This window comes from Octodon degus, unplaced genomic scaffold, assembly GCF_000260255.1.
Source record: "Octodon degus isolate 3935 unplaced genomic scaffold, OctDeg1.0 scaffold00088, whole genome shotgun sequence".
Lineage (NCBI taxonomy): Eukaryota > Metazoa > Chordata > Mammalia > Rodentia > Octodontidae > Octodon > Octodon degus.
In genome coordinates, this window is record NW_004524664.1 from 11559227 (window position 1) to 11570710 (window position 11484).

Genomic DNA, 11484 nt, shown 5'->3' on the forward strand with positions numbered 1-11484 from the left:
AGTTCTCAGTAGATCCATTGCTAAATTCTCCACTACAAAATCTTTCTCTGAGGTAAGAGGTGTCAGCCACAAAACTAGCTTTCAATCCTCCCCTTCCAAGTTTTCACAGCTGGAATATTGTTTCCAAAAAAAATAAGCAAGAGATTTCTTGTTATTCCTGTATCCTGTGTGTGTCTTTTCCCATAGCCTTGATCTTTCCTAGTTCCAGTGTACAGCATGAAAGAGTTAAAGGCTTTTCCTCGGATGCAGATGAGATTTGCCCTACAGTTCAAGGACAATTCCAGCAAGATTATTATATACAAATGTACATAGACATAGATCATATAGATATATGTGGCATAGATACTGACATAAATATTTGCACAGGCTTAAAGTCTAAATGAAATTAGGATGCCTTTTCCAAAATAATAAAACAATCTATCAAGGTATCTATTTGTAGAGGATGTCTTTGGGTGATAAAACCGAAGAAGATACTGTAATGGATATTACAAAATGTTGAATCTCTGAAATGAGAATAATGTGTCCTTTCAAAGCATGTCCTGAAGACATAGCTGCCTTTTATGGCTGGTTTTTGCCAGGGGCACTGAAACACGTGATTCTGAAGCCTTGTCAGACTGCATTTATCCTCCTCTCTCTAATCTTATCTTTAAATTTAGTAATATTCTACATTAGAATCCATATTATAGTAAATTGCTTATATCACTTGTGACAGTATAAATTAGACTTACCTCTCCCATCAACTTCCTAGATTCAAAATCAGCCTCAAACCTTACTAGCTATGTAGCCTTAAGAAACTTATTGAGGGCTGGCCAAATAGCTCAGCAGATTAAAGTGCCTGCAGGGGCCAGGGGTTCAATCCCTGGGTCTGCCATGCTGGCCCCACCCCTGGAGCATGCTGAGATGGCAATTGATTGAGACTGGGTGTGGTGGCACAAGCCTGTAATCCCAGCACTTGGGAGGCTGTAAACAGGAGAATCGCTATGAGTCCAATCTAGTAGTGAGTCTCTTTCCTAAAATACAGAAAGGAAAAAAAAGAAAAGAAAAGAAATTTATTGGACTTCATCTTGCCTTCATTTCATTACCAATAAGATAATAATAACAGTAACTACTTTTTGGAATTAAAAAATAGGTTAGATTAATGTGCATAGTGCATTTAAGAAAAGTAGCTGATGCTTAGTAGATAGTATAAAATTATCAATTTCATTCTTATCATTGAGCACAGAAACAACTGTATTAGAGTTACATTCTTGAGAGTGTAGGTGAAAAGTAATTATTACATCTCTGAAAGGTTGAAGCAACAAATGAAGATCATATTAAGGAATTTTTTTAAAAAACACTTATTTTAGCATTTATCGCAAATCATCCCCAACAGCCTGAACTGCAAACATTGACTCGCAAAGGAAGGCATGCAATAGCTCTTCAACCTCACAGCCTGAGCACAGCCTCTCCCAAGCCCTCTTTAACAGTCAGCAAAATAACTACTGCCTAATCTCCTCCACGGTCATCAGCTTACTGAGCAGTGTGAACTTCATGAGAAATCACTTTCCTTTTCTCCAATCATTACTTTTGCATTATGCTCTGTTGTTCTCTATTTCTTGGTCCTTGTTTCAGATAAGCCCTATGGTCGCCAGATTCTTTCAGATTAAGGAAAATACCCTGTCGTCAATGAGGACTTCCTGTAGGGATTTAACAGGTCTTGTTCAATCTCAATAAATATTTGATTCTCTATCTATTTCCTAGGTTTTCCTCCACTACCTCAACTCAGACCTGCAGTGGGAAGAAGAGTCTGGACTTCTCTCTCTCACATCCTTTCTGCTTTCCCCCCTTCCTTTTCTGACTTTTTCAAAGAAATGACATAGGAAAAGTGAAAGTTAGATATACTGCTTCTTGACATAAGGTGCTCTGCATTTTAGCTTTCTCAGATTAATCCTGGCTGACTAATAGCAGTTTCTGTTGGTCAGACATTCAAATATTTGCAGCTTTATTAGGTGTACAAGAAGTTTTCTTGGGAGCTTTGTAAGTACTCCATGTTACACAGGAACCACCCAAAGGTGATCCGGTACTTGGTTCATCTTTTGAAATTCTGCCTCATTACTATCCCAACTAATAAATCTCCTCTCTCCTAATCTGTTCCTGTGGTATTCTCTTGCCTCACCAAGCCACGTTGGGGGCAAGACACTTGGAAGCTGTCTGTTTTTCACAGCATCCTCTCAAGCCTTAAAAAGCTCAATCATCCTTTTCATACCACATGGTGGAAAGGCAGGATGCTCTCTGATACTCCTTGTAATGCTCTCTCATGATGGCTATTCCAGCTGCCTTCATAATTCCACACAGAAGAAGTAACCCCCAGTCTCCAAGTTCAGATTCTTCTTCTCAAACATCAAGGAGCACTTGTGCATCACCCCCACGATCCCAGCTCCCCAGTCCCCCAGCCCCCAGATTCGCCATTCTGTACTCCTCTGACAGCCCTAGGAAAGGCATAAAGATATTTATACTTCAGCAGATCGGAAGACAAGGGTAGAAATGCCAGTTTCCTTTTACTCTTAATTACCCTTGCCATCTTTTTATTATTTATTCAAAGCCCCTTCACTTGGCTTAAATGAGGAAACCTCATTCACTTACCTAAAGGAAAGGAGAAGTGCTACAGTCCTCCCCAGAAAGCAAGCAGCTCTTACTCCTAAGCATCTTTGTCTCTTCTCTGCCCCATATTTTCCCTCTGGATAGGGTACAAGCAAGTACCCTACATAGATGAGCCTGGCTACGTGTTTGCAAGCCCACAAAGCAATTAATTGCTTCTTCAATCCTTGTGCTAAGCACAGAATTTGGATATTACATTAAAATCACAAGGAAAATACTTGAAATATTCCATAAAGTAAAAGAGGAAGAGGGCACCTTTATGAAAAATAAACCAACAAACTACACCTGAAACTCTATTCTGTTGTAAGCTATACATGTGTGTTTTTACAAAAAGCCACCCTGTCTTTTTGTGTTTGTGTGTGTGTGTTTTAGGGAAGGGTTTACAGGGTGTTTAGGGTCTCACTACTAGATTGGACTCATAATGATTCTCCTGTTTACAGCCTCCCAAGTTCTGGGGTTAAAGATGCACACCACCACTCCCAGTCTCAATCAATTGCCATCTCAGTGCGCCCCAGGGGTGGAGCCAGCACAGCAAGCTAGGGTATGAAACCTCTGGCCACTGAGCCTGCTTGCAGGTATTTTAATCTGCTGAGCTATTTGTCTGGCCCAATAAGCTTTTTTTTTTTTTTTTTTTTTTTTTTGATACCAGGGATCGAACTCAGGACCTTGCACTAGCCAGGCAAGCACTTATTCCACTGATCTATCTCCCTGGCCCTAAAAACCACCCTGTCTTGATGACTAGTGTTGTGGTAAATATTGAAATCAGATAACATAATTCTTTCAATTATATTCCTTTAAAAATTTATTTGATTATGTAGCTCCAAATAAATTTTAGAATCAGCATGTTCTTTTTGTCAATTTTTTTTTTTATGGGATCACATTGAATTCATCCACTGACCTAGAGGACACCCACATCTTCACAATATCAAATCTCCTAATTCCTGAATATTTACTTAGGTCTTCTTTAGTTCTCACAATTGTTTCTATAGCATTCAGTGTACTGGTTTGGGACCCATTCTGTTAATTTTATTCATAGATATTTTATATTTTGGGTATCCTTTTAAAATGACTCCTTTTATAAAAGGAGTTTGCTTTCCATTGTTGCTGTTTTAATATAAATAAATCATTCACCTCTTTATACTACCCTCATTTGCTATTCCCTTGATTAATTTGCTCATTGGTTCTCAGAGTTTTTTGGAGATCATGCATATTTCCAATGCGAAGGATCCGTGAAAGGAAACAGTTGTATTCATTCCTCCGTACTCTTTATGATTTTTATTCTAACCTTGCTGTAATGACTAGAATCCTCAGAATGACCATTCATGAAGGAACCTACTACTCCACCTACTTCATCTCCATCTCCATCCTTTCTTATCCCTTTGAAAGGAAGCTGTATGTTTGGAAGACCTTGGTTTGAAACAGACTTGAATTCTAATTCTAGCTCGGCCTCCTTTCTGAGGCTGTGTGATTCTGTCTATGTAGACTTTGATCAGTTGCTGAAAACTATGAGTCTTTTCCTCATGTTTAAAATAGAAATATTGTCTTTCATAGACAGTTATGAGAAATAAATGAAATAAATCATATAACACAAAGTAGATATGAATAACTGCCATTTCCCTTCCACTTTTATAAATAATCCCTCTCAAAGGCTGAATCACACATTGAGTTCTAAATACTAGACTTCACCTTTATAAAATCACTAAAAACAAAAGTTCAGTTTTCAAACATGGCCATGGTTTAAACTCTGTACAGTTTACTGTTAGCTAGTTTCTGTTTTCAAGTTCCTTGAAATTGGTTCATACCTGAACATAGGTAAAAGTCACATGACTTTATTTTAGTTTAACATAAGTAAGGGTCACATGACCACATAGCCAAGATATATATTTTAAAATATTCATGATTTTCATCAAATAAAACTAATAAATATTTTAAGAATATGTATTACATTCCAGTTTAAGAGCCTCAAAAAGTGTTAGCTTGTAGATACAAAATAGTATTATCTAACATGGACACCAACTTTATATCTTTAAGATTGGACTATTTTAGATATTTCCAAGATGAAAAGGCAGCCTCAAAATACAAATACTTGCAACTCAACTACATTAAAGAAAATGTCATAAGGAATATAATTAGGTGGAAGGAATAATGAAAATTTAGTAAAACTTTCTTTAAAATTAAACATGTTAATACCAATTGTGTGACACTGGGAAAGCCATATAACCTCGGTTAACCTGTTTTTTTTCTTCTACCAAATGGTGATACAGATATTTGTCTTATTAACATTTAGAACCATGGGCTGGCCAGATAGCACAGCAGACTAAAGCACCTGCTTAGGCAGAGTGCAGCAGTCCTAGTTCGATCCCTTGCCCCTGGGTTGCACTAAACTGCAATTGAGACTGGGAGTGGTGGCATGTGCCTGTAATCCCAGCACTTGAGAAGCTGAAAACAGGAGAATCACTACAAATCCAATCTACATTGTGAGACCCTGTAGACCCTATATTAATACAACAAAAATATAAAAAATTTAAAAACATTTAGAGCCATTATGGATACATGTTCCATGTAATAAAATATAAAACTCTGGAATAGTTTAGAAATATAAAGGACACACTGACCCTCCCTAGTGGACAAAATCAAAGTAATATATCTGTGAAAGCATTTAAGACCTTTAAAATAAAATATATTACCAGACCAGACCCTTTATGCTTCCGGTTGTAATGACCCCACTAGAATCCTGGTACAATACAGAACCCAATTTTAAGATTTGATTTGCCATCTGATAAATCATGGGAGTAGACAACCCCACAGCTCTAAGAGGCTAATGAAGGTTCCAATTTAAAGCAACAGCTGTCAAAAATTCCCTTCCATTTCAGAAATGTACTACCTTTCTCCAAGTCCTGTGTATGTACAGCTTATGAGGGACAACCTGGTGCATAAGTTTGGCACAGTTGCTCTCCTAACTGATCTCAGAGTTGACCTGGTGGTCTGATGGGCTCTTGATATATGAAGTAATGGGCCAGGGGCATGTGGAACATCCTTTGGAACTTCCTTTGGATCAGACTCCAGCCTTACTTACAGTTTAGTACCACACTTCCCTGTGTCATGGTGTTTTAATGCTAAAGAGATTACAAAATCTCACATAGCAATGAAAGGCAAGGTAAAACAATCTCACATAGCAATGAAAGGCAAGGCAAAACAATGCTAGCCCTGATATTTCCATTGTAGTGACTATTCCATTATATTGGTTTATGCTTTGCAATTAGGTAATTCTGAATTGGAATCAATGTTTACCACTAGCTGGATCTGTAATGTTACTTGTCTCTAGGCTTCAGATGTTTTTAAATATAAAATGTCAAACTATTAGTAAGCATGCACAATTTTGTTCTTTATGTGTTGCCTGGCACATAATAAGTACACAAGAAAAGTAAGTTTTCATAATTGAGTGTATATCCTCCAAGATAGTTTTCAAAAAATTTACTTATCACTTACTGTAATACATAAAGCTACTTATGATGCGTTTTTGGTTTTCTTTCTAAGCAGAGTGAGCCTGTACTGTCCCCCACCTCTTATGATAAATGTATACTTATGCTTTATTTTGAACAATAAAATATGAGTGGAAATGGCACGTATCTCTTCAAAGGAGGAGTTTTAAAGAGTCAGCATGGATTTCAACTGCCACACTTTAGCTGCCACAACAATAACAATGATCCGGCTAGTGATGCTGTCTGTTTGAACTCTAGAATTACTAAAACAATCAGTGCACTCTGTGTAGGTATCATGCCCAAGAAATAATATCTTGGTGCTTTATGCAATTAAAGATTTGGGAGATATTTGTTACTAGTCTCTTCTAAACTATATAGAAAAAAGTTATATAATTAACTGAGTGTTCACCATATTCTGAAAACTGCTATAGACAGTATTTTGAGTGTTAACTCATCTGCTTTTCACAATAACCCAGTAAAACTACCTGCAGTATTCTTATCCCATCTGCATAGGATTAGAAAGGATAAGAGACATGAGCAAGATTATATAGGCAATACTTAGTCAAAATAAGTTAATCGCTTTATTGACCTGTGAGGCTGTGCTATTAACTTCCCTTACACCTCCTGTAATAGATGCTGCAATATCCACCCAAAGCCCTGAGTTTGTTCCCTCCTTGAGAATTGTGCTCAGGAGAGAAACGCCACCCCCACATTCAGGTTCAATCCCTATGGGACCTCTGGTGGCTCCGTTAAATTTCTATGTCACAGTTCACCTTCTGCACTGGCCCTTTCTTGCTTTCCTCATGTTGTTCTCCAAAGCATTCACCAAGAAACTGTCTTCATGTAATCTCAGAGCTATGGAATATGTTTCTTGGAGACCCAAAAGAGTAATGCCTGTCTATTAAAACCCAGGCAATGGATTAACTCTTTGTACAATGAATTGCCAAATCCTTGTCACAGAACAGGACAGTTCAGAGAAAGTAAAATCATTAGGCTATCTAGATAAAGTTTGGTTTGAAGATCTCTGTCAAGTTAATGGAGATCTAGAACCCTCTACTTTCTCGGGAAAACTCAGTATATTTCATTGCTCATAAAGATAATCTGTAGTTGTACAGATCCCAACAGAAAGTCGAAGGACAGGCTAGCCAGATAGCTCAGCAGATTAAAGCGCCTGCTTAGGCAGACTGAGGGATCGAGTTTAATACCCGGCATTGCATGCATACCGGACATGCCATGCCATGCCATGCTGTGCCATGCTGTGCTGGCTATGCCCTCAGGGTGTGCTGAGATGGCGATTGAGACTGGGCGTTGGGGCACGTGCCTGTAATCCCAGCACTTGGGAGTCTGAAAAATAGGTTGATCACTACAAGTCTGATCTGTGTAGTGAGACCCTGTAGACCTTGTATTAAATACATTTTAAAAGAAGATTAAAAAGAAAAAAATACAAAGGAATAATTATATATTTACTATATAACAAGTGATAGCTGATTCTATGACATTTATTCATATTTGCACATAGAAATGAAAGTTCCTTTTTAAGAATGTACATGTCTCAAGAGACTAGCAGCCATGTATCTTTATTATACCAAGCATTATATATCACAGTGTTTTAGTTACAAAAATGCTATTGAAAACAGATGCCTTAAATTGATTTCGAAGAAGTGAGGAGTACAACCCAAAATTTAATTCATAATCCATCAGCTCCTTTGTGGACAATTTAGCTTAGTTTGACATCCAATTCTAATAAAATTTAAGGCAGACATATATTGGTTGTATTTCTTTTATGATAATTGTGTATTTCTCATAATTTAAGCTCTACCTTTGTACTCTCAACATTTCTTCAAGGAAAAAATACTTATTTTAACAAACCTCAGAAAACTAAGCAAAATCATAAGGGTAATAACAAACACAATGAAGAAAACCAAAAAGACTGAATAAATCTATGGAATTTAATAATCTAAGAATTACTGTATAATTTACCTTTATATATGCACAGCTTATATATTTTATATATCTTTGCCATATATTGTTATTGATTAAAGGCCTGACCATGTTATAGACTGCCCAGAAGAAATTAGATTATTACATTTTCTTCTTTATGGGATTTATTTTTATTCTTCACATAAACCAAAGAAGATTGAATTCAGCAATGACAGCTTGAATCCAGCAATGAGAACTTAAAATTGAGTAGCCTATCTAGCACTTAGAATTTTAGAAGCGTTTCAATGTGGAGCTTGAATTTATTACACAGGTAACAAAGCTCCTCTTACAAACATTTCAAAATGTAAATAAGAATTAAGCTCCTATTGCTTGTTTTAATTTCATTGAATGCACATTAAATTATGTTAATGCTTCAGTGGGGACATATTTTTGCATTCATATTATGGCCCACCAAATAACTGCTTTATTTTCACAGGATTACAGATAGTAGTAGAAAATATAAGCCCTGTAAATTAAACAGCATTTCAGAGAAACTGTTGTTATAACCAAAGAAAGAGAGCAAAGGAGGGAAATTCCAAATTATAGGGTATTTTCAGAAAAATACAATCTTTAAAATATTGCAAATGCCTGGACAATTGAAACTATAGAAGAATTATCCTAATTGGGTTCTTATAAGAGTTGGTTAGTGACTAGAAGAGACTCACCTAAAACTAGCATAGTGTTTTTTTTTTCTTTTTTTCCTAATTTTATTGAGAAACAAATAGCAATGAGACAGTTTCAAATCAAATTGGTCGGACAGTTTCAATAATTAACGCATTGTATACTCTCTTCATAGTGGTTATTTGCTGAACAAGATGCAAACATGATATCCTATTTACAAACATTATTAGAACAAATCCCTCTATTCATTAAGAGACTATAACTATATATCTATCCTAACCATTTTGAATAACTTTTAGCTCAGTTATTGGGGGCCAAGGAGATGGCTCAGTAGAACAAGTGCTTCCCTGACAAGCACAAGGGCCTGAGTTCAAACCCTGGTTCCAAAAAAAAAAAAAAAAAAAAAAAAAAAAAAACCTAGCATAGTAGTTTTTTGTAGGTAAGCAATGGCTTTTTCTCCAGTGTGTTTTTAAAAACAATTTGCTTATTAAAACCATTAAGGACTTCTCCCCCCAGCAGTGTATTTTATGTAATGATTTACATACATATTAAAGGAAAGCTTGGCCATACCTTGATATTAAAGTTTATAAACTCATATCCCAATGTGACTTCTTCCTCCCCCGAGGTACTCAGTCACAGTTAAGTACCTTTTGTGGTTTCAGTTGCTAGACTTCCACCTTGTATTTGATTTGTGTTTAGAAAAACATATGTGTGAAAGCCTGAGAGAATGCTTTCTCTCCATGTGACTCTCCCTCAGCACACTCTACATCATTGATCACTTTCCTCTTTGGCCCCATAATCTCCTTGATCAGAAAATTTGGGACACTACTGAGTTACGTGATGTAACATTACAAGTTCTCATATGTCCTGAGTCTTAATTGACCTTGGAAGGCTAGGGCCAAAATGTTGGCTTTCCCTACGGCCTTCCTTTTTCTTTAATTTTGGTCTGCAAACTTAGGTTGTTAACCCTCCAGAAGAGAAGTTTATTGTCCTGAGGGGATTTCACTGACCTTATCAGACCCAAAAGCTACAACTCTTGTTACATAGGTCTTCCTTTATCTTGGTCTTAACCATCCAGCAGAAAAGTATAAAAACAAAGTAGAAGAAGTAAAGCCATGGTGTTATGTTATGTTGAGCTGTAGGGGACTCAGGTCAACAATTTCTGACATTGCCAGTCACGCAGAAGACCCAATACTATTATTGACTACTGGACTCTTTTAGAATATTTTGCTGAGTTAACACACCTATAATATTCAAATAACAGAACTAAACAAAAAAAGAGGATACAGATGAATGTCCATTTTGTATCTGTGTATTCAAAATGGTTAGGATAGATATATAGTTACATTCTTTTAATGAATAGAGGGATTTGTTGTAATAGTGTTTGTAAATAGGATATCACGTCTGCATCTTGTACAGCAATTAACCACTAGGAAGCATGTATGCAATGTGTTAATTATTGAAACTGTCCTACCAATTTGGTTTGAAACTGTCTCATTGCTATTTGTTTCTCAATAAAATTATGGGAAAAAAAGAAAAACATATGCGATGCTTTTTCACTGAGTAATTTTTTTATCTATCAAAATAAATTTTATCATCAAAATGCCTAAGCATCCATATAATAGTATTTAATTTAAAACAAGGTTTTAAATCCTCAGTTCTCTAAATTCATTCATGATTTTTCTTCTTTACATTTTGTATCTTATGAGTAATTACTGATTCTGTACTAGAATTTCCAGAACATAAGGATTCAGATGTCCTGTGAACTCCTAAGAGCAAGAACATATCAACACTAGTCTGTGACAAAAAACCCTAAGACAGATTTGGCTATAGTTTAAAAAACAAAACAAAACAGAAAGCTTAAGAGGATATATTAAACAGAAAAAGTATTTTCTGCTTTCAAAATAGTTACCAAATAGTTTTTAAGATAGTTTTAACAGTATTGAGTTCATTGATTTTTTTTTCAAATAACTGAGTATTCTCAATTGGAAATGGAAAAATATTAAATATTTTGTGTAGTTAGTATTTTAGGAAAGGCAGGTATATCTTAATGCCAAATAATGTTATTCAATGTAGCTATAAAGAGGATTATATGAATTATTAGTCCAGAGCACAAGTTCTGCATCCACAGAATCTGAGTTCACATTTTTCACCTCACTGCTTCCCAGATGTTTGACCTTGATTTATGACTTACTCCATGAGCCTCAGGTTCCTCCACTAATAAATGGAAGCCATTATAATTATATCTGCATCACAGAATTATTATAATGATTAAATGCATTAATACGTATGAAGCAATTACCCCACACCTAGCAAATAGGAAAACAGTCAAAAAATATTATCTGCCCATTTTGCCACTTAATTCTTCCACACTGAAAATGCCTTACACATCCCCTAATTTAATGCCCTACTTTGAACACTCATGCTATTATGTGTACAGGCATTTTGCAAAGCGTGTGAATATAACATCTGGACATTGAAAATAAGACTTTAAAAAACATTTGATATTATAAAGAATTGTGACCTACTTATTGTTGGTTTGTTAAACAGCCCAGCCTTTCATACCTAAAGCTTAGAACATAAGAAATGTCACACTGAGTTGTACCCGGAGCTTCTTTATCTCGACATTCTCTCTTTGATAGAGGCATCTAGAAGAAGGTAGGTATAGTCAGTTGTTTTCTACATGACTAAACTCAGTCATTTCCTCAGTGTACCTTGTGTATCTTTCCTCAGTCTACCTATCACTTATTAATTTTTAACAAAC